The following is a 27,796-nucleotide window of genomic DNA, read 5'->3' on the forward strand; positions in this document are numbered from 1 at the left end:
GTCACACCGTTTCTGATACAAGCCAAGATGCCATTGGCCTTCTTGGCCACCTGGGCACACTGCTGGCTCATGTTCAGTCGGCTGTCGACCAAACCCCCAGATCCTTCTCCTCCGGGCAGCTTTCTAGCCACTCTTCCCCTAGTCTGTAATTCTGACAGGTCTCTGTTTGTCACCGTCTGGGGGGGTGATGCCGGGAGCAGGGATGTCACGGCAGGGGGGCAAGTTTGGCTTTGGCAGCAACGAGCCGCTCGCCCCATCGAGCATCTCTCCGCCGCGCTTCCCCCGAGGCGGCGGTGGGGGACCAGGAGGATGGCTGCGAGGGTGGGAGCGGGGAGGGGAAGGCAGGGGGAAGGCAGGGGGAAGGCAGGGGGAAGGCAGGGGGTGGCTAGGACGGTGGGGGCCGCCCCAGCACCGCCCTGCCCGGCTCCGAGGAGGAGCCGGCGAGGGCCCCCGGCGCCGTCCACGTGGCTGGGGGCTCGCTTATATGAGCGGGCAGGAAGCCTTGCCGGGGAGGAAAGGGGAGGGACGGGGCGCCCGGAGAGGCTCCGCAGGCAGACGGCGAGGAGGCAGCAGGAGTGGCGACCGACAGCGCTTCCCTGGCTATGGGGCTCGGTGGCCCCCCCCGCGCCCCTCCGTGAGTACCGCGGGACCTTCTCGCCCTCCTCCTCCTTCTCCTCCTCCTCCCCGCTTACCTGCGAATCCTCCCGCAGCTCCAGGCGCGGCGGGAGCTCCCCCTTCCCTCCCAGCCCCTCATCCGGCTGTTAAGTTGTGTCTTTTTTTAGTTATTATTGCCATTCTTTAGCAGCAGGGGGTGGCCGCCGCGCTGTCGGAGCTCGCAGCATCCTCCCGGAGCGGGGAGGCTTCGCCCCCATCCAGCCGGGATTTCCCCGCTGGAGGAGGGTAAAAAGGAGAGGCTGCGGGTGCTGAGGTGGGCTCCGGACCGATTCCCCCGCAGCCCTGGGGTAGGGTGGCGCTGGGGTGGCCCCACGGCATCCCCGGAGCAGCGGGGACCGGTCCCGCCCGAGCCGCTCTGCTGCAGCGGAGGGACCAGTCCTGCACGCTAGGGTTTCCCTTGTATTTATGGTTGTTTTTTCCCCTTGGGTAGGTTGTGTGGCGAGAGAGGAAAGCTAGCATTACTCCGTTAGAGAGGGAAAAAAACAGGCTGCCTTAGTTACCCACTCGCATCTCTGCTTGCAGAATTAATTTCCAGTGGAGTATAAATGACCAAGCTTGGAGCTCAGCAGTTTGGTTGTTAGGTGTGCTTTTATTGCACTTGATATATATGTCTCTATAGCAGACAGGTCCCAGGTCCTTACTGTGACTGATTTTAGTCTTGGCATAAATGAAAACAAACAGGTAAAAAAAAAAAAAAAGCCTTGATGCGTATTTTGAGACACAAGATTTTTCAACTCTTTGTAATGGTTGGGTTTATATGCAGTTACACTACACTGAAATAACTCATTCATATAATTGTAAGGCTGAATTATATATTTGCTTGCTGGGTGCACGTGTTAAAGAGAAAAAGTCCCTAGTTATGGATCTTTCAGAGAGATTGGAAGGGCGACAAAGCCCTTGTAATCTTTCGGGTCAATTTTCATAAGCTTCGAAAGCTCTCTTTGAAAAGGAAATTAAATCTCAGTGTGGAAAAGAGACAGGAAATTCAAGGATATAAAAAAGAAAGCCCCGATTCTACTTTGATCCTGGCCTCAGGAGCTCATTTACTTTTGTGCTCTTCAGTGGCAAAAGTTAAAATGAAGAGTCGCCTCTAACTGGAGTTTTCCTGCCTCTTGGCAGTTCAGAAGATAATTAGTGGCACACTCCTCCTAGATTATTTACAAGGTTTCAACTGGAGGGATGGCTCTGTGTGAAGCATTTGCTTTGAAATATTTGGATCTTTACATCCATAGCATCCCATGCCATCCATGCCAGCCAGTGCCTTTTGCACCAGTATGTTCAACTGGTTGTCTTCAGGGCACGGCTGTGCTTGAGGTGCTTTCTGGGCTCAGCTGCGAACCTGACAGCTCTTAATCTATTTGAGCACATGTTCAGGCCTTGGCTGGGGGTGGAGGAGGGAATGGTTGTATGTAAATAAAAGAGGTGGATTTGTTTATTAGTTAGAAGAAGATGTTTTCTTGACTATCCTCAAAACAACAGAGCCTGAGAGTAAGTTGATGGTGAACTTGGTGCTCTGTTCCTCTGCCAATTTCTCACTTAAATTACTCAATTTTGGTGCTGCTGTAGGACATTTCAGCAGCAGCAGGTTTAGATCCCCTGCCTCAACAAAGTCCCACTCTACAGTCCTGCCAAACCAGCTTTAAAGCTAGATTTTTAAAGTGCATTTCTGCCTAATAGACATTTATTTTATGTTTCTGCTAGTAACATGTAAAAGCACAGTCTCTGAAAGAGCAAAAGAAGAGAAAAACCCAATTCCTTATTGTTTTGGCTCACTCACTTGGCGCACAGCAGAGACACTATCACTTGTGCAGCAGAGACAGCGAGTTGCCCTGTTTATATGTTTTTTTCACATATTATGGCCAAAAAGGAACTTGCAGCCTTATTTGCAGTTTTTCTTCCAAACTGGATGATATTAGTAATGGTGATGGCTTCTCAGCTGTGGAAGGTATCTTTTAAAAACTCAGCATCATTTTATGTAAGACTTTGTATCTGCTTGCCTATTTGCTTTTTGGTTTATGTAAATCTAGGAGTAATTTGAGGGGAAATTAGGGTCATGTAGATGGCAGTTTCACATTCTAGGTTATAACACCATCTTTTATGCCAAATGCATTGTAAATGCTGCTGTTAAATGATAGTAATAATATGTTTTTTAGTAGAAGCTTCTTTTAGAAGTACTTTCAAAAGCGTGGTGAAGCAGAAATGTGCTTTTAAAAGCAAAGAAGTAAGAGCAAATCCAGCTCCACAGCCTATTTCAAGTGCTGTTAATCCCACCACCTGGTGGAGCTTTTCATGGCACTGGCTGAGGGAACTCGGAATAAGGATGCATTTTTTTGTGTTTCAACACTGTCAGACGCCACACAGTTTCTTTAACTTTTTTCCTTTCTCACAGCAATTAATTAATTTTCTATATCTCCTTTATATTCTATATTTTGCAGAAAGCAGGGTAGAGTTATCGGTGTCTCATCTGAAACAGCATTTGTCTGTAGACGATGACTTGATGAAGCACGAGATAAATGTGTTTCTTCCTGTTTCCCTTGCAACACACTTTTTTTCCTTTTGAAAGATAACTTGATACTGACATAGAGCATGACTGTAACCTGGACATCTAAGGGCTATTTATTTTCACATAGGAGCACTTCTTAAGTGCAAGGATTATTTGTAATGGCCAACCTGTCTTCCAAGATACTCTGATGAAACCTTTCAGTGCAAGCTCAATTAGGTTTGTATTAATAATTTCTATATAAATATTGATCTAAAATATTTGCCAAACAGCCCCCGTACAATCAGGCTTGCTAGGAGAAGAGAAGCAGCCACTTTTTTGGCTGATCTGAAGTTATTGATACAGGTTAAAACATGGATGTAAATTCCACTAAATAAGTCAAAGTGTGGCAAAGATACCTTCTGATGTAGTCCTGTCTAGCTGCATCAAACCCTGTCTGTTGTGTTCATATTATGGCTAATAACTGCTAAATAAAAATCTGAGTAAGTCAGAGGTATGCAAATTAGAAATAACTGTAGGACTGTGTGTCAGCTCACACCCCAGGGTAGAATTACATACAACAGTGAGAAACTTCCTTGTCCAATATGGATGTTTCTTGGTCACTATGACTAATGCAAGAGATGCAAACTTTCAGGCAGATGGCTGTTGTAGAAGATACTATTGCTGTTACTGCTGTAGTGCCTGCGTCAGTAGATAACAGACCAACAGAGGCTTCAGCTGGCTTAGGAAGGTGGTGGCTCCCATATGCCTCTCAAGTCCTGGCAGGTACAATATGTCTAGTCTGACTGGTGAGATGGATAAATTCCTTTGCAGCCTGTCCAGGGCACGCCTGCATTTCTCTAGGTTAACACAGTGTTTGAAAATGGATTTAGATTATTGCCCAGTAGGTTTTTAGTCTGTGTTGCCCAACAGATATCTGCTCTAGGGGGCTTTGAATCACGTACCTGACTTCAGAGACTTTTGCTTCTAAACCGTAGTCACTTAGTGCCATTTGAGCTGCTCTGAACTGTTATAGAATCATAGAATCGCTAGGTTGGAAAAGACCTCGTGGGTCATCAAGTCCATGTCTGTCTAGGGCATCTCCAGTGGCTTCTGAAAGCTGTGTTTGGCTACTTAATTGACCCGGTGGGATGTAGGTGTGTTTTTTGTGCTCTAACCTTTAATTTACGAAATAGATAACATTATCAATGTAAGTGGCCTCTATTTAGGAGGTAAGTTCATTAGAGAGGGGTTAGTTGTCTTCTACCTCATGTGACTCCTCTTGTTCTGATATGGGCTCTGGGCCATGCTGGCACTCATTCACAGCAGCCACAGAGGAACTGTCATCACCTTCCTGGTCGCCTTTCCTGCTCTTAACCCAGACTTCTCTTTGCACTAGTGCTCAGCATTCCATGTTCTGCTTTGTAAATAGCAAATTCAAGTCCCTTTATGGAAAATGTCTTATAAGGCTTTGAAAAGCTTCTGTAAGTCGGGGCTGTGCTACACCCACAGCTGTGAATTAGCCATGGAGTGTGGAAAATGGGGAGTCTTGGGGGACAGGGAGCTCTCTTTAAAAGAAACTGCTGTGAATGAAGCATGAGTTATGATTGGGGATGTCATCAATTGTAAAGACTTCAGCAATTGTTAAAATACAGTTCTGAGTGGGGAAGGGAGGGCAGAAAGCAATTTGTTCCTGGCTGCTCTTTGAAATCCTCTCGATTATGTTGTTTCATCTGGACTGATGTGCATGTGCTTTCTCTGGAAGAAAATGACTTGTGTCCTGTGTATGAGATCATGAAGCCTTTTGGCAGAGAGAAACTGTGTTATTTCAGGAAATCTGTAAACCTCATAAAACCACAGCTTTGTTTGTTGGCCAATTACGAGGTATCACAGAGTGCACAAGAGGAACAACGTATATGGTTGCACCTTCTGTCTGGTGACAAATGTTTGAAGTCTTTCTTGTTCTGAGGACATCATCTTAACAGATGCCTTTGTATTTTGTAGTAGCTTTTTCATTTCATAGAATCACAGAATGGTTTGGGTTGGAAGAGACCTTAAAGATCATCTAGTTCCAATCCCCTGCAATGGGCAGGGCCACCTTCCACTAGACCAGGCTGCTCGAGACCCCATCCAACCTGGCCTTGAACACCTCCAGGGACGGGGCATCCACAATTTCCCTGAGCAACTTGTTCCAGTGTTTTACCACCTTCATGTCTAGTCTAAATCTTCCCCCCTCCAATTTATAGCCATTCCCCCTCATCCTCTCACTACACGCCCTTGTAAAAAGTCCCTCCCCAGCTTTCTTGTAGGCCCCCTTCAGGTACTGGAAGGCTGCTATAAGGTCTCCCCGGAGCCTTTTCTTCTCCAGGCTGAACAACCCCAACTCTCTCAGGCTGTCCTCATATGTGAGGTGCTCCAGCCCTCTGATCGTGTTTGTAGCCCTCCTCTCAACCCATTGCAACAGTTCCATATCCTCCTTATGTAAAGAATTCCAGAACTGGGCACAATACTCCAGGTGGGGGGTCTCACAAGACTAAGGTAGAAGGGCAGAATCATCTCCCTTGCCCTGCTGGCCACGTTTCTCTTGATGCAGCCCAGGATACTGTTGGCCTTCTGGGCTGAAAGTGTTCATTGCCAGCTCATGTCAAGCTTCTCATCAATGAGCACCCCCAAGCCCTTCTCTGCAGGGCTGCTCTCAATCACATTGTCCCCCATCCTGTATTGAAACAATGGATTGCCCCAGCCGAGGTATAGGACCTTGCACTTGGCCTCGTTGAACCTCTTGAGGATCTCAGAGGCCCATTTCTCCAGCCTGTTCAGATCCCTCTGGTTGGCATCCCATCCTTCCACTGTGGCAACTGCACCACTCAGGTTGGTGTCATCTGCAAACTTGCTGAGTATGCACTCAGTCTCACTCTCTATATCATTGATGAAGATATTAAATAGCAATGGTCCCAGTGAGGAGCCCTGAGGGACACCACTTGTCACAGATCTGCATCTGGACGTCGAGCCACGACCACTACTTTCTAAATGTGACCATCCAAACAATTCCTTATACACTGAATAGCCCACCCATCAAATTGATATCTCTCCACTTTAGAGAGAAGGATGTTGTGGGGGACTGTGTCAAAGGCTTAACAGAAGTCTAGATAGATGACATCCGTCGGTTTACCCATGTCCACCGCTGCGGTTACCCCATCATAGAAAGCCACCAAGTTGGTCAGACAGAACTTGCCTCTGGTGAAGCTATGCCGGCTGCCATTAATCACCTCCCTGCCCTCCATGTGCTTTAGCATAGCTTCTAGGAGGATCTGTTCCATGATCTTCCCAGGCACAGAGGTGAGGCTGACAGGTTGGTAGTTCTCAGGGTCGTCTTTTCTACCCTTTTTAAAAATGGGCACGTTACCTTTCTTCCAGTCACCAGGGACTTCTCCTGAGTGCCATGACTTTTCAAATATCATGGAGAGTGGCTTGGCAACCACATCTGCCAATTCCCTCAGGACTCTGAGATACATCTCATCAGGTCCCATGGACTTATATACGTTCAGGTTCCTCAGATGTTCACAAACTTGATCCTCCCCTACAGTGAGAGAGGCTTTACCCACTGGTTCCCTTTTTGCCCTTTGACCATGGAAGTATGAGGAGAGCATTTGTCAATGAAGACTGAGGCAAAAAAGTTGAATACCTCAGTCACCATTTTCATCCGTCAGTGAGGATAGGTTCTCTTTAACCTTCCTTTTCTGATTGACATACCTGTAGGAGCCCTTCTTGTTAGTCTTCACTTTGCTTTCCAAGGTCAGCTTGAGCTGCACCTTGACCTTTCTGACCCCATCTCTACACGATCAAGCAGTGTCCCTTTACTTTTCCCAGGTTACCTGTCCCTACTTCCTTTTCTCTGGCCGTCCTTCTTCCCAACAGTAGTTTTTGATGTAGGCTCAGCCCTCCACAGCTTACTGCCCTGAACAGTTTGAATGTAGGAGCATGTGGTTGTGGTCCGAGTCCGCAGGGCTGAAACATGACTTTTCCCACCTTGCTGGTGTCTGACACAGAACTGCTGCTGGCATGGAAGTAACTATCTGCACTCTGGGTATCTCTGGAACTCCCCGATACAGATCAGTGTCTATCCACCCCTTTACAGGATCATTCTGCAAAGGAAAAACCAGAACAGTGAAGCGGAGTTATTAAATAGGAGGCAATTTTAAAATGTCTCTGGACAGGATAATTGCTACTGACATTTTCCCAGGATAGGTACATGTTTTAATTTGGTTTTTTTATTTAGCTGTGGTAAGCCAACACAAAACAAAGGTTATTCCTTTTAAAGGACACTGTATTATTTCTGGAGGCTGGATCTTCAATCAATGACTTAATCTTGCATATCTGAAATGCTGTGTGTGCTGACACATCACAGTGCCGTACCAGCTCACCAAGGAAATCTAATTCTATCAAATCTGCCAGCTCAGTTAATGTGACCCTACCAGGGAAGCATAAGGTATCACCTCCATTTTTTCTCTAGGTAGTAATCAGATCTGGATTATTTTTGCTTTTTTGTTAAGATACCTGCTTACATCCTGGTATGCAAAACCAAATTGGGAGATGTCAACTGAAATCTGTTTTGAAACATACTGGTTTGAGTCCTTATAGACAATCCTTTGGGATTAGTCTTGAATCAGAGATCTGCATTACTTCATCTTGAGAATTGTACAAAGTCATGTGTAAAGAACATGGTATAGGGTTACCTGCAACTTAAATGGGAGCTGACCTTACAGTATTTGTCTCTTTTATGACACCCTACAGTGCATCCAGAGCTGTCAGGGTGAAATAAGGGCATCCATGCCTGTGTCTTAAATTCCTTTAGTCTGATGCCTTTGATGATGCCTTTTACATGACTTGCCCTTGGGCAGGTATACAAGCTGTGGCCTGCGTTAGTGCGAGACTTTAGATAACACTATTGTTCTGTGCATCTAATGCTTTCTCTTACTAGGACTTGATTTAAATCACTTTGGGTAGAAGATCTTACTTAGATTTTTATTGAAGACAAAACTGAGAAAAATACTGGTTTACATTGAACTGAAGCAAAACTTAATTAAACAAAGGCTGGTCAAGATAATTATGGTTTCGATCAATTGAGACATTCTTGCTTTATTGGTTTACTTACTCTTAATTCCAGGTCCATTTCAAACTCCCAGATAGTCAAAATTACTCATTTTCAAAGAGGCAAGAAGAAAGTTTCCCTTCAGAAATGTCAGAACGATTTCTCTGAATTTGATGTGACCTGCATCAACACAGTTTGTTTGCCAATGGCTATACTGATATTATACCTGAATTTGGGGATTTGTTTCTTGTCTCTTTGAAACTATTTTTTGTATTGAAGTTGTTATTCTTCAGAGGGTTCTCCCAGCTTTTATCTTCAGGGGCAATTCTATATCCTTCAAGTAAAGAAGGAATCTCTCCTGATTCTTGGTCTAATGCTTATTAGAAGAATTAGAAATCTTCCTTCTTGATCTCTCTCTCTTATCTTCCTCCTCCAACATCCTCTGCTTTTTCCCTTCAGATAAAATTTGTTCTTGTTGAGAAGTGATGACTGTGTGATCAGGTCTCCTGTGGCTTCAATCTGCATTCTAGCAACAGACCTGCTGCTCTTACCAGAAAGCTGGCTTAGTTCTAGCCTAAAAATTCTAGCCCTGAAAAGTAAAAATGAATTTTTGCTTGCCTTGTATCCTGTTAACAAAAGTTCAGCGTCGAACTTGAAATGCTAAGCAGGCAGATATTACGTTTGCAGGTGGGACATGGAGGCTCATACAGCTCATCAGCGGAGAATGCTGTAACCTTTGCAATGAGGTTATGTCAGTTATGCTGAAGTTCTCTCATGCTTTGGAGATTATACTGTGATGGCAACACAGAAATGCAAGGAAAAATTGTATTAGCCTTTATAAAAGGTTAGTGGTTAAGCTGACTTATGAACTTATGCAAGAACTTATGCTTAGGAAGATAATATTCAATTGTAAACTGGCTCTTACAAAAATCATATGGAAATCAAAGTCCATTTTTATGGTGCTAAGAGGAGGAAACCAGTCTGGAAGAATAATGTCGGCAGGCCTTCTAAATTGGGCTAAAGGCAGCTCTTTTCCTTTGGGCTGCCAGAAATACCTATAGTGTGGCTTACTGGGTAGCTGGGAGGTCTATTGAATTCACAGGGAGTACCTGGGCAGGAAGTACAGGTGTGGGGCAAGAGGATGTGACTGTGCTTCAAGATCTCAACTCCTTGTGAAAAACTTACCTCCAGTCACGTTATTCTGATGGCTGCAATGTGGTGATAAGAGATGTCCAGAGGAGTACAAAGTGTGTGTGGGATATTGAGAGCTTCTTCAGAGCATCAGGGAGAGTTTTCCTAGTTTCATCTTTATTTCTTTCTTTCTGAATTGTTCTTTGGTCCTAAAGTTCTGGTAGCTTCTGTGGATTTTGTCTTTCTTTGGCATGTGTTCTTCTTATCATCAGTCCCATTTGCACACTACTCCTTGCTACAGGAGAATAGATGATTTCTGGTACTCCCACCGTTCCCGTTCCTCTGCCATGCTTATTACACTGTGTGCTGAGTTCAGAGTGAAATAAGGCATTGTAGCAAGTGTAGCAAGCTGACTACACTTAAATTTTGCATCCGAGGACGAGAGCATGGTAGTGGGAAGACACACTTGTGATTGAGAACCTGGGGTCAGCTAAGCCCCATCCTGTCTCAGCTCTCTGCTCCAGTTTTGCCAGCTGTAAACAAGTGTTTCAGTTTCCTGGAGGTTGTGTTTAGCCTTCAAAATGCATGGAGACTCCGGTAAACATATAAATGTTCCCCTTTTGACCGTAGCTTCATTTTTGAATTGGGAAAGTGAGAGGAAATCTTCAGCTGTGTAGACAGAATACTTTTAGTGATGAGACATTAGCTTTAGCCATTTACTGTCTGCCACTCTGAGTCATTGGAGATGTGCAAAAGCACTGCTGATGCCATAAAAATCACCTGTACTTTCCCTTTGACAATGAATTTATCCTTGTAGAGCTGCAAGGATGGTGCAGCTTGGTACTTTTACCGTGTGGCTATATGTGCACTGCTTTTGCTCACCTGATACCTGAGACATAACAGAGGAATGTGAAGTGTCATTGACTCATGGCCATCACAGTGGATTTTCTGTGAATGTTGCAAAAATATTTAAAAATAGATATGCAAAATTAAAATCTGCTTCAGATCAGAAATGTTAGAGGAAGAACCTCTATCGCACTCTATCAGGATGCGTGAAATATCAGTAGCTGCACAACTTCTGCTAGAACTGCAGGGACACTGGAACATAGCCATCCTGCTGTCTCAAATAGCCACTTCATTAGCTTGCTAGGGCAGCAAGATGTATGTGTCGTCTGGAAGACAACCTAATAAAGCAAACACATTAAAACGTGTGGTGATCATAGACAAACTTTGCCCCAGGCCACCAGATTTGATTTAATAAGACTTGTTTAACTATCTATGTAGTTTTGTACAATATCCAGTTGAGTTTGGGCCCCTTTGAGAAGCTGGAGGTGTTTCATTCACCTATAGGATATGTGCACTCTAAAATATTTGAGGACACTGGGGAACTGTGATGCGTATTCCAGACTGAGGAAAGAGGGGTGATTTAAGTCTCTTACAAGTGGGAATTTCACTCCAGTTACAGGAAATAAATGTGATCAAAATTGAGGTCTTTACTTACATTTTTCTTAAACAATTCTTTAAAATCATGACAGTTTTCAGGAAAAAACATACATTGATCAATTTATGTGTTTGTCCTTCAGGTCTTGCTGTGATTTGACATACTGCTTACAATTCAGACAGTTAAATTACACCAACAAGATTTGGGTGTAAATGCCCAGTTAAGGCGCTGAATTATGCCCTCCCTGGGCTTATCCTAAAACACTAACTCTGGTGTGTAAAATGTCCAGTGTTTTAAACAGAAATAAGCCTTGAGCAGCTGCATAACTGGTCATGAGGCCAAAGAGCGAAGGAGCAGGTGATAGATACTGGCTGTTGAAAAAAACACAAAGTTGTTAAAAAATACAAGGTGTCACAGTATTTGCAGAAGTGTCTGAAACATTTGCTTGTAGCAATGAAACAAAGGAGCTTAGAACAAGTTGCCTCTCTGCAAGTCCGCGGGTCTCCTGTCAATACATAGTTGAATGTAAGTATTGGTAGAGAATGTTGCTGCGCAATTGCAATTGAGGGATTTTTTCTTTTTAATAGGGGAAAACCTGGAGATTTGGGTGGAGAAGAATTGATAGGTTGGAATTGCCATCTCAGAGGAATGTCTCTGATTCACACAGCAGCCAGAGAAGAGGCAGCTTGTTTCTTCCCCTGCTGCCATTTGACCTGCTGTGGGCATAGGAGAGGGGCTCGTTTATAGTGTTTTGTTTCTGCCCGCTTGAAAGCAGGACACCTTTTCTTTATCTGTAAAAGCTCTGGATGAAGAATGCTATATAATGCTAGAATTTTACCAGATTAAGCTACAATTGCTCAGTGCAGTCAGTGTTGTTTCTTGGAGAGGACCTTTCCCCACCCCAGTTTATACAGTAGCCCTTTGTCCCTGTAGCTTAAAATACCCAAGTCTTGTCTGTGGGGACTGTCGTCATGCTAATTGACAAACAATCCTAAGTAGTTAGGCCCATTTAAAGTTATCACTTTAAAAAAGTACAGTTGTCCTGTGTGAACAAGCCTGACCAAGAGGTAGATGTTCATAGAATCACTTGATTGGAAAAGACCATTGAGATCATCAGGTCCAACCATACCTGCCCACTACTAAACCATATTCCTGAGCACTTCATCTGCCTGTCTTTTATATACCTCCAGGGATGGTGACCCAACCATCTCCTTGGGTAGCTTGCTCCAGTCCCCGATAACCCTTTCCATGAAGAATTTTTTTCCTAATGTCTAATCTGAACCTCACCTAGTGCAACTTCAGGCCATTCCCTCTTGTCCTATCGCCTGTCCCTTGGGAGAAGAGATCAACACCCTCCTCACACAATCTCCTTTCAGGCAGTTGTAGATAGTGATAAGGTCTCCCCTCATCCTCTTTCTTTTCCAGCCTAAACAACCCCAGTTCCCCTGACTGCTCCTGATAAGACTTGTTCTCCAGTCCCTTCACCAGCTTTGTTGCTCTTCTCCAGACGTACTCCAGGACCTCAATGTCCCTCTTGTAATGGGGGCCCAAAACTAAACACAGTATTCAAAGCTGAGTACAGGGGCATAGCCACTTCCCTGGTCCTTCTGGCCATGCTGTTTTTGATACAGGCCAAGATGCTATTGGCTACCTTGGCCGTGTAGGCACACTGTTGATTCACATTCAGCCATCTGTCAACCAACACTCCTAAGTCCTTCTCTGACAGGCAGCTTTCTAGACATTTTCCCAAAGCCTAAAGCAGCATGGTGGTGTTTTGTCTCAAGTTCAACCCAGCATTTGGACTTGTTGAACCTCATACCACTGTTTGCTGCCCATTGATCCAGTCTGTTCCAATCCCTCTGTAAAGCCTCCCTACCCTCAAGCAGATTGGCCCTTCTACCCAGCTTAATGCCATCTGTGAATTAGGGTATGCTCAACCCCCTCGGCGAGATCATTGATAAAGATATTGAACAGAACTGGACCCAGCACTGAGCCTTGGGAAACGTCACTTGTGACTGGCCTCTGGTTAGATTTAACTCCATGTTAGTGCAGCAGAAAGCAGCGCTTAGATCCTTCTCAGGCGAGCTTTCAGGGACCCACACATCCAACTTTCCTTTTTTCTGTGTGTGTGTGAATTCTTAAAGAACCTTTGCTCGGAATGTAATTTCCCTGATTTATTTTACTGCAAGCAAACTTAGAGATTCTCTGTATTTTAGGGAAAAAAAACCCAGCACAGTCTCGTTTTGGAAAATGGCTTTTCATCAAGGTATAACTCTCCCCTGAGGTTGTTCTCAGAGCCACTAACCACACTTTTGGCATGTCTCTGAATCTGCAAAGTAATATTATGGGTCTGCCTGTTGTCTGCCAGTAAAAATTTTACACCCATACTGTCTTGCTTGGAAATTTACTGGCTGTGATGCACAGACGCAGAAGTGTGTATCCTCAATAAGGAGCTTCCCTTGGAACAGATTGGAGGTGGACCAACCTATGGCTCTTCCTATTGGATTTTCAGGCTTGCTTGGAAGACTTGCATACACCGGGGATAGAATTACCAGGGTGGCATGTAACCCTTCCTACTCTCAGGGAACAAGCAGATGGCTTTGCAAGAGACCTCTTCCACCTGATGAAACTTGGTGCCATTGAAACTGGTGCCACCTGCTCCTGCTGGTATCCTCCTCAACTAAATTATGAAATGTGGCATTCTGCCATCAGTGCCCAAGGGTCAAGTTGAGAGTAAATCCAGGTGACATTTGCTTGTTTTGGAAAGCATCTCCTTTACAGTCTGTCACTTCCACAAATGGAAGCATTCCAAATTTGTCAGAGCCCGAATGCCTTTTTACTTTCATATCTAATCAGGTTTCATTTGACAAGTGTAGCTCCTAGAGATGGAAATTCTGTTATTAGGGCATTGACACTTTTCTGAATATTAAAAACCCTCTTGCTTTTCTAGCTGCCAGAATCAATCTTTCAGATCTCCCCTTCCAGCTGCCACCCTCTCTTCTGAGCTGATTGCTACTCCTGAGCAGGTATGTGGCGGCATCACTTTTGCTGGCACCAACAATATTGACTTCCAAGGAAATTAAGGTATTTCCACATCTCAGACCAAGTGCTGTGTTTTTGTTTTTAATCCTCTCTTCCAGTAACAAATGCTATGTGACAGTTTCACTTTTCTCCAAGAGAGAAGAGGGTCATGCACAGTAACGTTGAGTATAGACTTGTCATATCTAATGAGCTCATTAGGGTTTGATCTGCTCATTACCTGGAGATTGTTGAAGGCAAGACCAAAATATCTCTTGGAGACAGAGTGGGTAGCATGCTTCCTTCCAAGTCAGCACAGGGATATTGCTCAGCACGTGTGTTCAAATTGATTGCTGAAGCTGTCTACTTAATGAGACTTACAAAGCTTGTGACTTCTTATAATCTTTAAAACACATGGCACTTGCATGGATAGGCTTGTTGATGGTGGTGCTTTCCTTACCCAAAGCCCACAGAATTTTTCAATTTGTATAGCAGAATACTTTTCTTAGAGCCATCTGTCATCACCGTCTGAGAGTCCAGTTGAAGGTAAGGAAAGATAAAATTTTCTTTCTTACAAAGATACCCTCCCCTTCTTAAAGGAAATTCTTTCATAGGTGTGACGGTCCTTGATAGTCCTCTTACAACTCCTATTGAATTTCAACTTCCTGTTCAAAGTTGTTGGAACATGAGATTGTTACAAGACCTTTTTTCTTCCTCCAAGGCCACAGGGTAAGGGGTCCTTGTCAACAGTTTGTGGTAAAAGATATCAAACCTGATGACTAATCTTTAAGGCATGCAGTGAGAACCTGCAGAGGGACTTGGGTGTTGGGAAAGTTAAAATTGGGGTTTTTTCAGAAGGTGCAGAACAAAACAACACAGCTGACATCTAGAGTTAAAGGTGTCTTTCAGTCTGCTCAGTAGGGTCTTTTGGGAGGCATAAACGATGCACCGTAGCAGAGAGACTAAACTACTCCACATTAAATGAGGATATTATTTATGCAGCTTCACACTGTCCTTCTTAGTGGATAACATCATAGTTCCTCATAATTTGTGAGATTCGTATCTTGATCTAAATAGTATGAAGACATATCTTAGCTTCTTTCACCAGCATTCTCTAGGTGCACACTCAGAATGGTGTGTTAGCAGGGATGTACCACGAGCATGATGAATGGCAAATGTTTTAATCTTTTAGTATAGTTGCACAGTGTTACACAGTTTGTTTCATCAGTGTGGTGATCTTTGATCTTGCCTAAAAATAAGTAAGGTACTCACTGACATGTTTGTCTTTTTATTGCCTGACCCTTCAAAGGAGACAGAGGCAAGGGGAAGGACACAAGTGACTTTCAAATGATATTGCCTTAATTTGGAACAGTGCTGGAATTCCTGTTGAGAAGCTTCCTAAAGATATTACATGCACCTGACAAAAGCTTTGCTTGTGTTTTCCTTTGATATATGCCCAGAACAAGAGACAGATGCTGTAAAGCAAAGTAATTAAATGTGTTGTTTTCTTGTAAAAGATGGTTACTGTAGTTCATTTCATGGTTCGGGGGTCAGGAGGGATCTTTAAACACAACTTTGCTCTGTCTTTGTAATTTAGAGAGTGGGGTTTCTCATTTTTTTTTTTGTTGTTGTTGTTGTATTGTTTGGTTTTTTTAATTGTTATTTGCAAGGCTCATTAAATAACTTCGTAAGCAAAAAATATTTTGCAATGACAAACATCTTCTGTTGGGTTTTATCAGCAGCACTTCCTTTATCTCTCAGCTCAGAGTGCTTTAGACAGAATGGGAGAGGGACATGCTGAAGGAGAATTGCTTTGTACTTAGCAGAATTAGAATAAGCCCAGCAAGCACATGGTTTGTGCTTAATTCCAAGAGCCTGAACCTGATCTCGCTGCTACTAATCTCCAAAGGGATTATTCCTGATTTACACCAAGATGAATGAAGTCGGAATCTGGCCCTGAAAGTCTGTTTGTACTTCCGACATTGTCTCAAGGCAGCTGACCTGCAAATTTGAAAAAGAAGTTTGGCTTCCTGCAGGTTAATTGTTTAAATTTGTCAAGCTAAGTGGACTATAGCTTGTTTATCAGGGTTTATTTTAAGCTAAAGACTCTTTATCCAGGAGGCTGCATCACAAAAAGTCAGGCTAGAATCCATTTACCTCTATTGGAGTAATATGAAACAGTAGTCAGAGGACCCTCTTTGGTACAACACAGCTCTCTTTATTTGCATAGTACCTTTCGTCTGAGGATAATATTGCAATTTTGGAAGCTGTTCAGCTGGACGAGTCTCTTTAATGATCTGCAGTGACTCTAGTTGCTAGCAGTGAAGTAAAAATAAGCTAGTATGCTGGATCCCTAAGTCATAAGTGGGTGGCATCTATAAGGAAAGGTCTGCAACCTAGAACAGGGTGAAGCTCTGAGCTGAAAATACTGAGGCTTCTGGAATAAAGGCTATGACATTCCTGTCTGCTGTGAAGAATGTTGATCTTTGTTAGCATAAATTCATCTAGGACTCACTGAGAAAAGTACCAAAGGCAAAGATTTTGAGAAGGGAAAGCGCAGGTTGTCTTGAGATCATCATACCCAACTCCTTTACAGCCCCAAACTGCTATATGCTTCTTTTATGTTTTGATTGTCTACATGTTCATTGTTAAGGCTGAGTTTATACCATACCTGTGTCTATCATGATAAAAGGAAAGTGAAATACACTGTTTCACAGGGCTGCTCTAAAAGAAACTGATACTTCATTATACAGCTATGCATAATCTCAAGTGAACAAGTCACATTTGTCATTGCTAAAAAGCATATTTTTGGTGTCGTGACACATTTGCAGTGTTTGAACTACCTAATGCAGCCATGTCAGAGAGCAAGATGGGTGGCCTCATGTGATCACCCACTTTATTCCCTTTGAAGATGTTTTTCTTGAGTTGTCTTGTCAGCTTCAATTTCTCATTAGCTGTCTCTGCCATGACTATTTGAGCTGTTCCAAGCTTTAAACTGCAGTAGTGTGATATAGCAATCAGGGTTGTTAATATTTATAAACACTAAAAGTGTGGGGGACATGAGTGACTGAACCAAATGTTTTAATTAATGTCTTTCGGAAGAGATAGTAAATGTCTGTCTCAGCAGACTAGCAGGGTATATTTGCAATGACAAGGCGCCTACAAGGTTGTTTAGATGACCGCAGAGGGTCGTATGTTTATATACTGTTGGATACCTATCGGCCATGATTCCCTCAGCATAGTGAAAACCCACTGTATTCTGGGACATTAGTCAAAAAAGCACAGCACAGGAAGATTTTGCTCATACTGATTCAGTTATGGCATATAAATATTGTTCCTGCTGTGGAGCTTAGGCACCTTTTCCTGCATAGGCTACATGTTAAATATACTATGATGTTAAATATATTGAACCAAATTTGACATGCACAACTATTTGACTGGAGAAGACCCTTAATTTTCTTCAGAAGGAGTAAGGAAGTCTGCTAGTTCATCAATGGCACAATTTAGCTTTCAGTTGCTCCAAGTAGTTAGCCATAACTAATATAAACCCTGCCTGTCTATCAGCAGAGACTAGAGGAGCTAATGACTTTATTCCTGGAGAAGAGACTTCATTGATTCAAACTGAAATAGCTGGTGAGCAGTGCTCTGAGGCGTTTGTACTAAGAATAAAATACCCAATTGGTTTTGTGTCTACAGTTTGTGTAAGGAACCCAGAAAACTGTGTAGTGAGCTCTCTGTATTTTATATCATCAGACCTTCTATATTCACCTGATATACAGCACAGTAAATGTCATGGCCATGTAAACAAATGTGTGATTTAGTGGGGGAATGAAGCTTCCTGCTTAACCCTGCACTGCTCAGCGAAGTTCTCCCCTCCCATATCTTCTCTGGAGCTCCCCCCAAAGAGCTTTTGCCATTTGATTGAATCAAATGGCTCTAAAATTCTCTCCATCTGTACATCTACTGTAGGGTAAAGAGGCATTTTCCCCCTGTTCATCTCTGTTCTCAGCTGGTCCCATGAAGGCTGTTGCCATAGCAGATGTAGAGGTGGAAATACACCATGTGCCAGATATAAACTATACTGCCATACGAAACTGGTTACTGCTGTTTAGTTGACAATTCTCTAATGTAGGGAAAGATGCATATTATTAGCCAAGCACTTTGTAGTTTTTTGGTATTTCTAAAGTAGATGCCAGCACTTGGAAATATTGAGTAATTTTTAGTTGAAAGGATATGATCAGTAGGTGATTAGTTTGTGAAGTGCCTTGGATGTATGCTATGTTGTAGAGACAAACCATCTGGAGCGAGCCTGTGGTTTAGGTTCTGTAATGAGTACTCACAGACTGCGAAGCCAAAATGACCAGCTTTATTACGTAGATGAAGATCTTGAGTAATTCAATTCATTTTCACAGATCTAAATGAACTAAAATGGGAACATAATTTGGCCAAAAGTTTAGTTCAATGCTCTTAAGTATTAAGCCAGGGTCGTCAATGCATCTTCCAGTATCCTTAATGCAACTAGCCACTGCAAATCAGACTGTTCAGTTTCTTCCTCTGTCTGCAGTATTTACCAAATCTGCTGTTGCCAGGATTTCACCTCATTTTGTCTGGATGAGCATTGTGGCTTCCTTAGGCATGTCTTGTATTTACTGCTCCTATAACCTGCAAGCATAGTTCTCTGCCTCTCATCATCTCGGGCATAGACTGGCAAGGTAGAAGAATTGTAGAATCATAGAATAGTTTGGATTGGACAGAACTTTAAAGGTCATCTAGTTCAACCTCACTTCAATGATCAGGAAAATCTTTGACTAGATCAGGTTGCTCAGAGCCCTGTCCAACCTGACTTTGAATATTTTTCAGGGATGGGGCATCTACAGCCTCTCTGGGCAACCTGTTGCAGTAATACTGCCTTGCTAGTTGAAGCAACTGGGTGGAAGAGTCGCATCATAAGTCTGTCTTAGTTGACCTTGCTGCAGGGTACCTGGGCAGTACTGTTATGGGGTACCCTCAGCTGTAGTGTCTGCATTGCCAGTCTGGTAACTACTGGAATTAATTACACTAAAATGGAGATTGATTTGTAATATCACGCCAAAATTAAACCTCCCTTTTTCTGAAGTTATCATTACGTAGTCCTTTTGCTGAAATATGATTAATCACCGTGACATACAATATTGAAACTCAAAACCAAAGCGCTGCCCTGTATCTGGTATATCAAGGAGTGTAAGAAGGAGTGGAGGGGACTGGAAGGAGTGACTGAAAGTAGTTGAAAGAAAAAAAAATCCTTGAGAAGGCTTTGATCTGAAGTTGGATATCTGTGCACCAAGGGTGTGTGTACTTTTAGGAGAAGAGCATAGTCTGTATGTAAGTAAATGTATTCTATTTGATGTACTGAGATCAAGGTGTTGGAGCCTTTAGCTGCTCATCTGGCTGTATTATCTTGCATTTTTCCTCTTAATTTTTCCCTTGTGTTTAAGAATAGGTTTTCCATCTTGTTCTGTGAAGCATTCTTATGCAAAGCCAAATCTCCTGCAACTCAGGCAGGCTGTTTGTAGTACAACAAGAGCAAAAAGGTGCAGGAGTTTTGGCTTCATGTAAAAACTCATCACTTTTTTTTTTCTCCTAAAGCTTGTTATTAAGAGAGCGTACTTTAATGAAGCATTTAATGGAAGGAAAAAAAATGCAACTGCTATGTTCTGTTGATTGTTCCCAGATCCCTGAAGGAAAGAGTATTTACAGATTAAATCCCTTACTGTTTCCTGTGTCATCACAAAACAAATAATGAGCAGGACTTGAAAAGCTCTGATATCTTCTAGTTTGGAGTACCAGCCCCTCTCAGAACATCAAACAGCTGTGCCAGCACTTTTTCATGATACCAGATGACTAAATTTCATAGCAGATTCTCTCCAATTTAGTGTTGCTAATGACTATGTGAATGAGACTTACAATGTAAGCACAAGTTTAAAATCTCAGCTTCAGCATTTGAACTTAAACAAGTCTGTACAGGAAGAGTCTGTTGGGAAGGGAACCATCAGTTTTAAATGATCAAGTTTTCCAGTCTTTATTGCGATTTCTCCAAAGCCATGCAATCTGCAGCAAACCCAGGAATAAATTGCAGGAATCAGGTTCTTGCTGTAAGTGCAGAGAAGTGGCATGCTGGCTTATGATGAAGAAGCCAGTGGTCTTTCTTTCAGGAAGAGGCGAGTCACTTTGGTAATTCCTTTTTTAAACAGCAGAACTGGATTCATGCTTCAAGCAGCCTGAGACAGCCAGAGAGGAAAAAAACTTCAGGTTAAAACCTTGTGTTTCACGTAATTACGTTCTGCTTCCTTTTTCCCCTGCAGTGACAATGTGTCAGTGGATAACAATGGGAAGGGGAACTATCCTATATGTGGAAATAACAGCTGGCAAGGTCTACATTGTGAGATCCCAAACTGCAAGAAAAATAAGGGCATCTTTAAGTGCCTTCTAATATACAGGAAATAAAAATAGAGGCGGGTTTAGATGGAGCACTGGAGCAAAGTGAGCATGGACTTTCCCTACACGAGTTACCTCTTAGAGGAGGTGAGGAGATATACACACACAGAGTCATGCACACACTTGTGCGCACACACATGTTCCCCCCCCCCCATCATTGGTCTCTTGGTGAAGGGAAACCACTTCTGGTTGTCTGAAGTCTGTTATTTATGAAATAAACAGACTATGTCTTTACTGCATTCTGCTATTACAAGCCTGAATCGCTAGCTTCCCAAATGCAATTTCCAACAACGTGTGGTAACACTGGACCCCTCTACTTGCAGTGTTGTTAGAGCCGCTGCTTTGAAAAGATGAGTTTCAGTGACAATATTGATCTGAGCTTATTCTTAACCTCTGTATAATCACAGGCTGAGCACTGGTGACCTACAGTTTCAGGAAAACAAGATAACATTTACTTTATCTTTGTTCCAACAAAGGGGTGAGATACAATCTCTGATTCCAGCCTTTGAAGAAGTCCTGTGTGTAGAGATTAGGCAAACAGAGATTCCACGCATTTTTAAAGTGAGCAAAGGGGATAGGCTTTGGATAGGATGTTAGATTGAAGAAAGGATTTAATTTCTATCTCTGCCATACAAAAGCTAGGAATTCTGCTTTGACCGGTGTGGTTTTGACAGCTATAGACTTCAACTGCTACTTTGCACCTCTTTCAGAGCTTGCCTGGTTTTAATGAATGTTACTTTTCTATCCTTTTTTTTTTTAAATGCACTATCACTAAAGTTTCTGGAATAGAGCTAGATTGGTCTGCACAGTATGCTGAAGTATTGTCAATCCTTAGGCATCTACCGCTAAAGAGATGAAATGCAGATGGCTTATTCTGTGGGGTAGTCACAGATGCCAAAAGTTTAAACTAATGAAGACATATGGAGAACCTTTGAATTTTCAGTATAAGGAGACTCTGGTAGCACAAAGAACAGTATGGGCTTTTTTTTTTTTTTTTTTTTTTTCCTTAAGAGTTCTCTGTATCCCGTTTTGTGCAAACATGACTGATGGGATGTTAAAATGTGTCAGAGTAATATTCCTAGAGACTTCACTGTTATTAATGGAGAAAGGAAAATGTAATGCTTGCTTAATCCTAAGTACACCTATTTATAAAATAAAATTAGGCTTCCTTTTGCTGCGCAGGTATTTTATATCTGAGCTCTCAATACTATTAACTAAATAGTTTTGGTTTTGTAAGCTACAACATTGCAACCCTTAATATACGAGATGAGGACAAATGAATGTGGCTCATTAATAGCTCTTGATAGCTAGCAGACATGGTTGCAAATGACAATGTGTGGTTGGCCGTGTGTCGAGAGTAAATGCTCCTCAGCAGGATTTGGTGGCCCTGCTTGGCAGAGAGTGGAACATTCTTGTGGTAGGTATCAAAGTGGGATGCCACTGGCTGCCTGCCCATGAAATTCAGCCACGACGACCCTTGAACAGTGAAGGGTGTATGGGTACAGCAATGCATCAGTCCAGCTGCATAGTAGTGCCACATGGGATTGTTATTTTGGAGGGCTGCCAGGCCCAAAATAGTTGTAAAGGTGTCAGTCTTTCAAGCAGAAAACCGTGGTGGGCAGAGGAATTACTGCTGCACAGGCAATTCCATAATCTGAGGTGCCATCTGGACTGCAGTTACTCTAGTACCTACTCAGAGATGTTACTCTCATACCTCACTTGACATTCAGTGATAGAATGGAAGGAGCCACTACCGTCTTGTCTACTCTGGAAACATGAAACCTGAAACAGTTATCTCTGTCTCTTGGTCACAGCACTGGGAAAAGAGATGCAGATACGGTGATTGTACTTGTGTCAGGGAAGGTAGTTTGGGATTCACAGGGCTTCGCATCTGAGACAACTCCAGTATGTTTTGTCCCAAGGCATGTTTTTATTCTTCATTTCTGTGGCTTTTAATGCAAGGAAAGTGCTGTCCTCCTGGGTATCCTGGTCTGGCTGAGGTCGAGAAGGGGCGAGGGAAAAACACCAAGCTGAATTGGTGCTCAGAGGAGCTGAGAAAACAACAGGAAAAAAGCCTGGCTTCTGGGACTTATTTCCTTAGGAAGTACAAGAGAGAGCAAAACCACATGGGATGACTAAGATATGAAGAAAGCCATGCTTGTGTTTGGCAACAGGCCCTGCCCTTCAGCGCTGATCTCAGCAGTAACACAATAGGAAGTTTTGTCATGCTTGGGCTTGATCGTGGCTTGGTTTCCATGTCTCCCTCCAGGCCTAGCAAATGTGTGGCTCTCATGGACAAGACTCCTATTCCGTTCGTCTGCTCACAGTGCTGCTGGCTGACAGTGCTGTTGGCAGACTCAGTACTGGGAATAATGTGTTGCTGCAACCTCATAGTTTAGAAATGGTGTTGCAGAAGGAAGTATATTCTCCAGCATTACAAAAAGAACTGGAGCTTCATTTTCTTTTTAAAATACTCTGGTTTCTTTTAATTGGGAGAAAACCGATTACCTTATGAAATAAAAGGATAGGTGTGGGATTAGGGATGTTTTGCTTGTTCTGGAGTACAGAGCATTTTCTTCTTTTGGAATTTTTCTTGGAGTGCACAAGATCAGTATGGCTTGCATTGACCAAGTGCAAGCATCTGCAATGCACATGTAGCTGTCAAAGCTGGTTATCTGTCTTCCTTTTTAAAGGTTGCAAAGACAAAAGGGTACTTTAGCATGGGAATAATCTCATTATAGAGGAAACATCTTAAAAACAGGCTCTGGAGGTGGGACTTCATCCCCATTGACAATTAAGGAATCCTTGATGGCTTGCTCAGGCATTGAGGTTTAAAGTTAGATCAGATGGGTCTGCTCTGGTATGGCTATGAGTTAGATCCCATTAACCTCTTTGCTAGGGTTGCAAATGCCATAGGGTAGAGGCTAGGGCATCTAAACTAAGGGAGTTAATGTCGATTTTGTGGTTTTCTTGTTCTGTTGTGAATTGAAGCCCTATGTCTCTGTCTGTCAGGTAAGTTGATGGGAGGCTTTCAGAGTCCAGCCAGCACTGAATTGTCTGTACCTTACTGAAGGTTAGTAATAACTGTGCCTACCTGCTTCTTTTATACTATTTTTTATTAGAATGTAGATATTTTGGTGTTATCTATTGAAAAAAAACATCCAGCACATAGGAGTTTTCCCTTATAGATGAATGTGAGAAAGACAGAGAAACTTCTTTATGGTCCAAAATTAACAGGATCTCCTTCTCTTTCTGTAGGAAGGAAAAAATATTACTGGCCTGATTGACTCAAAGCTGCTCTGTGGACCCTAGGATTCAGATTCTTTTCTATAAAATCTTACTTAAAATCAATGAGTCAGAACCCAAATAATCAATCATACTAAGATGCTTGGCTTAGCTGAAAACTAATCCAGCCAGTTCTTTCCTGCAGCAGCGTGACCCAGCTTGTACCCTCTTCCAGGTGAGAGGTCCAGACTGACCCAATTTCAGGCACCCACATGTGCAAAGAGTGAAGCCTTTTGCAGAGTGCTTGTTTTCCACATGAGAAAACAACTTCCTGAAGCATTTAATACTCGGCCTTGTCCCCTTCTTGAAAGGATGCTGTGAGCCCTCTGCCACAGGGCAAACATGAGTGGGCTTTTTTCTGAAATGAAAGTATAGCAACGTTTAAAATCCAGTGAGGCGTTGCTGCTTTGTCAAAGTCTAGTTGACCCTGAAACTTGTCACTGCAATACAGTTTTGAGTAAGCCAGAAAAGCAAGGTTTCTGATATGCCAGACATTGAATCTCATGCTTGGGGCTGTATTGTCTCCAAAAGGTTGTTGAGGAGATGCCTTTCCCTGTCTTAAAGAGCCTTTCACAACTTTCCATTGGTTCTCTTCTGAAGCACTAATTGCTGGTGATACCCTGTGGAAGGAATTTTTCCTGCCCTAACCCCTGATCAGCTGTGATTTCTGCAGTAGTTTCTCTTTGTTCACACCATTCAGATGCATTTGTCTGATTTTTTTTGTTTTTGTTTTTGTTTTTAGAATTCATGAGCTCTACTTTTCAGTAGGGTGGCTCTGTCATGTATGCAAGTCACTGTTGATATGATAACATTTGCCTTTGATATGAAAGCCCCATTGCTCTTACACACATCTTCACAGCAAATAGAAAAAAAGCTCTTTTGTTGGCTTTTCTCAGGAAGAGATGAGGATGCAGAAGTGAAATTTCTTTGGTAGAGAAACATAATTTCTGTTCTCTGCTAATAAATAAATATGTAAAATAATAAACCTAATAATATCTGTCATTCTGTAGAGAATTAAAAGGATCACTGCCTTGCAAATGCAGCTGTTGGATGTGAAAACATGATTCTTGTTCAGAGGATTTTGGATTGTAATTCTGCATCACACCTCTGCTACTCCACGCTCCACTCTGTGTCTCTCTGTGTGTTCAGCTCATAATATTTGGAGTATTTGTGACTAACTGGACAGCTGTAGCCTTAGATGTGATGTGATTTAAAATCCTCTGAGACTGAAATACTTGAAGGCAAGGAAAGAAGTTACTAAAGAGCACATGATGTAACTGGAAAGTCTGACCACAGAAAGCCCATATTTACTTAATTACCTAATTTAGGGCATTTAAGGAACAATGTTAAAAAACCCCAAACAACTAAGTTGCAAGCAGTTCTTTTGAGATCTAAAATTACTGTGATGGATGTTTCTTAGACTTTCAAAATACAGATGCTTCCAGTCAAACAAACAAACCTCTACTGTATGCTGGTTTAGCTGGTTGACTCTTTTTCTTTTTATTTTTCATTGTAGTAGCTTTTAAATCAAAAGTTGCATTTGGGATTGCTGGGAATGCTAAGTCTGCTTCACAGTGATGCTTTCCTGATTTGTGCCGAACCTTTCATGAGTATCTGGTTTCGCAGAGTCCCCCAAATTGCCATCCAGCCTGTGTGCAGCTTTGCACCGGGATGGCTCTCCAGTGCTCTGGCCTTTGCTATTTCTCAATGCCAGACCTCAAAGAGTGACAGCTTCTCGGCACAAAGCATTTGCCCTATAATTCTGCCTTTGCATTGCCATATCCTAACTCTTTTTTCAGTTGTTTATTCCCCCTGACCTGCTGCTGCTGCTGACCTGCTGTGCTACCCTGAAATCTCATGCACAGGAAGCATCTGGCTGTTCCCCTGCTGTATGGGGCATTCTTTCAGCAGATTATCTCTGTTTCATTCTGCTTCATTCTGGCACAAGGCCCTGAAAAAGTCATTTGACTAACTCAAGCTCTCTGCAGATCCACGTTACCCACCTCTCGCCACTCTTGAGATACAAGTGGGTCCTGCTGTGTCCTGCTCAGATCTGGCTATTATGGGGCTGCGGGTATTTATCAAGTTTACTTCTCCCCTTTCTCATTCTTTACCATTCGTATCCCATAAAAGAGTAACTTCAAATTGCTAGAAGGTGGATCAAAGGATACTGAACTTCAGAAACTGAAGTTTGGGATGGAGATAGGGGTGTTAAACATAAACTTTAATTACTCTCACAGTGCAGGGGTAGTTTACTCCCAGAGCTTTGCAGTTGCAGGTTTTCCATTGAGAGAAAAGGGAAGTTAGCTTTGTTTTTGCAGGTGTAAGAGAAAAAAAAAAAAGTGTCTATGGCTTCCCTTTGAATTTATACTGACTTATTTTTCCATTTGGCACAAATGCTTTGCATAGGCTTGGCAGGTACTCAGCCCTCTGCACTTTCTTTTGTTGAGTCAACAATAAATACAGCCAGAGGAGAACAGCTTAATGGTCTACAGTAATCATCTAGCCAAAATCCTAGGTAAAATATCCTCATCCTTTCAACCTATGTAGCTCCTGAGTTTGCTTAAACCTAAGGGGAACAAGATTTGTGTGTGTGATGGGGTATTGGAAGGTCCTTTTTATGCCTTGTTATATGTTCAAGTCCAGGTTGGATGAGTCTTTGAGAAACCTCGTCTAGTGGAAAGTGTCTTTGCCTGTGGCAAGGGAGTTGGAACTAGATGATCTTTTAAGGCCCCTTCCAACACAAATCATCTGTGATTCTATGATTCTATGCAATGAATAGGGCAGATGGTATTGGTTAAGCAAATAGTGGCCAGAACCCTTGGGATGCCCAGATCCCAGGTAAAGTATGTATCTAACATGGCCCCTTTAGGAAAATCAGAAGAGCCTTCAATTGGGTTGTACTACCTTTTTCCAGGGTAAAATATAGTCTACTCATTTCCAGAAAAATCGGTTTCACTTTGACATTAGAGCTGCAGACTTTAGTCTTGTGGATTATTGCTGTGTTGATGAGATTAATGATGTTTTCATGGTTATCTTAATGGTCTTTCAGCAAAACACTTCCATTTTCAGATTGTGTAGAAATGACACAACCCTCCCTTCAGGTTTTAAGTCATTTTCTAACATTCCTGTTAGCAGGAGGTGTGATTGCCAGTGCTGAGACCGTAAGGTCTATGCAAATAATTCAAAGCCTCCTGATTTCTGAGCCCAGCTGAAGGGTATTTAAGGGTTGGAGCTGCAGACAGGCACCAAACTCCTCAGAGTATGCCGGCAAGGAGCAACAGCCTGTGAGAGATGACAGACATATTTATTCATTACTGTCTAGACTCATACATTGTAAAGCTTAATGTTTCCTTAAAGTCTGGGTGATAGGGACTACATTTATGCTGTGTTTGGCTCTTAATCATTCTGATAATTTATTATACATCATCTCCAAAAGGTACATCAAGTCCAAGCACGACAAAACCTCCTATTGTGTTGCTGCTGAGATCTGCCCAATAAAACCAGTGTTTCATTTTAATTTTTTTTGAAGCAAAGCTCTTATTTACCTATTACCAAACCATGCAATTACTTAAAGATATTATTTTTCTGCTTAATGATGAAATTGGCCCCAAAGTCATATCAGTGAGGTCATCTGGATACCTGCAGATGAGGTCTCTGGGCTTAGCAATGGTTTGCTAATTACTGCTGATACAGAGCTCAGTAAGCAGCAATCATTAGCAAGATGCTGTTTGGCTGTTAGCAGTTTTCAGCGTAGACACACAGGCGCACTGGTGGCTGTGCTGTTCTCAGCGTTACGGAAATCCTGAAGTGATAACCCTGCCATCAGAACAGGCAAGCAGAAGCAGAGCGGACATCCTGACGGAATCCAGGCAGTGCTGTTTAGTTCATAGCACAGTTTTTTTTCAAACGACAAGAATTTGTTTTCCCACTTGAGGCCTCTGGGCTTGACTTTCAAAAGAAAAACTATATTCTGAGCTTTTTGTTCCAGCAGAAAATCAGCTCTCTTGTTCCTGCTGAAGCTCTCCTAGTGCTGCGAAGGTGTAAAAAAGAATCAGGTTCTGGCTCGTGCCTTAAAGTTATTTTTTTGTGTTTGCCTGATTGACTCTTTTGGTAAGCCCTGTGTTCCCCGGTACAGGCTCTGTCCATGCCAGCAAGATTCCACGGTATTAACACAGACCCGCTCCTCATATGTGGCTGC

At 42.7% G+C, this 27,796-nt stretch overlaps 1 protein-coding gene across 2 annotated transcripts in view; it reads left to right on the forward strand.

Annotated features, from left to right (window-relative positions):
- Window positions 1-476: 476 nt before the first annotated feature.
- ST3GAL1 (ST3 beta-galactoside alpha-2,3-sialyltransferase 1) overlaps window positions 477-27,796 on the forward strand; it is an 81,890-nt gene continuing 54,570 nt past the window's right edge. Inside the window, exon 1 of one of the 2 annotated variants that reach the window (XM_054059566.1) lies at window positions 477-634. The gene's annotated coding sequence lies outside the window, so the exon portion shown is untranslated. Of the gene's footprint in view, window positions 635-14,269; window positions 14,383-27,796 lie in introns of those variants that run through there. The other variant, XM_054059567.1, reaches the window with a different exon arrangement.

This window comes from Cuculus canorus, chromosome 2 (assembly GCF_017976375.1).
Source record: "Cuculus canorus isolate bCucCan1 chromosome 2, bCucCan1.pri, whole genome shotgun sequence".
Lineage (NCBI taxonomy): Eukaryota > Metazoa > Chordata > Aves > Cuculiformes > Cuculidae > Cuculus > Cuculus canorus.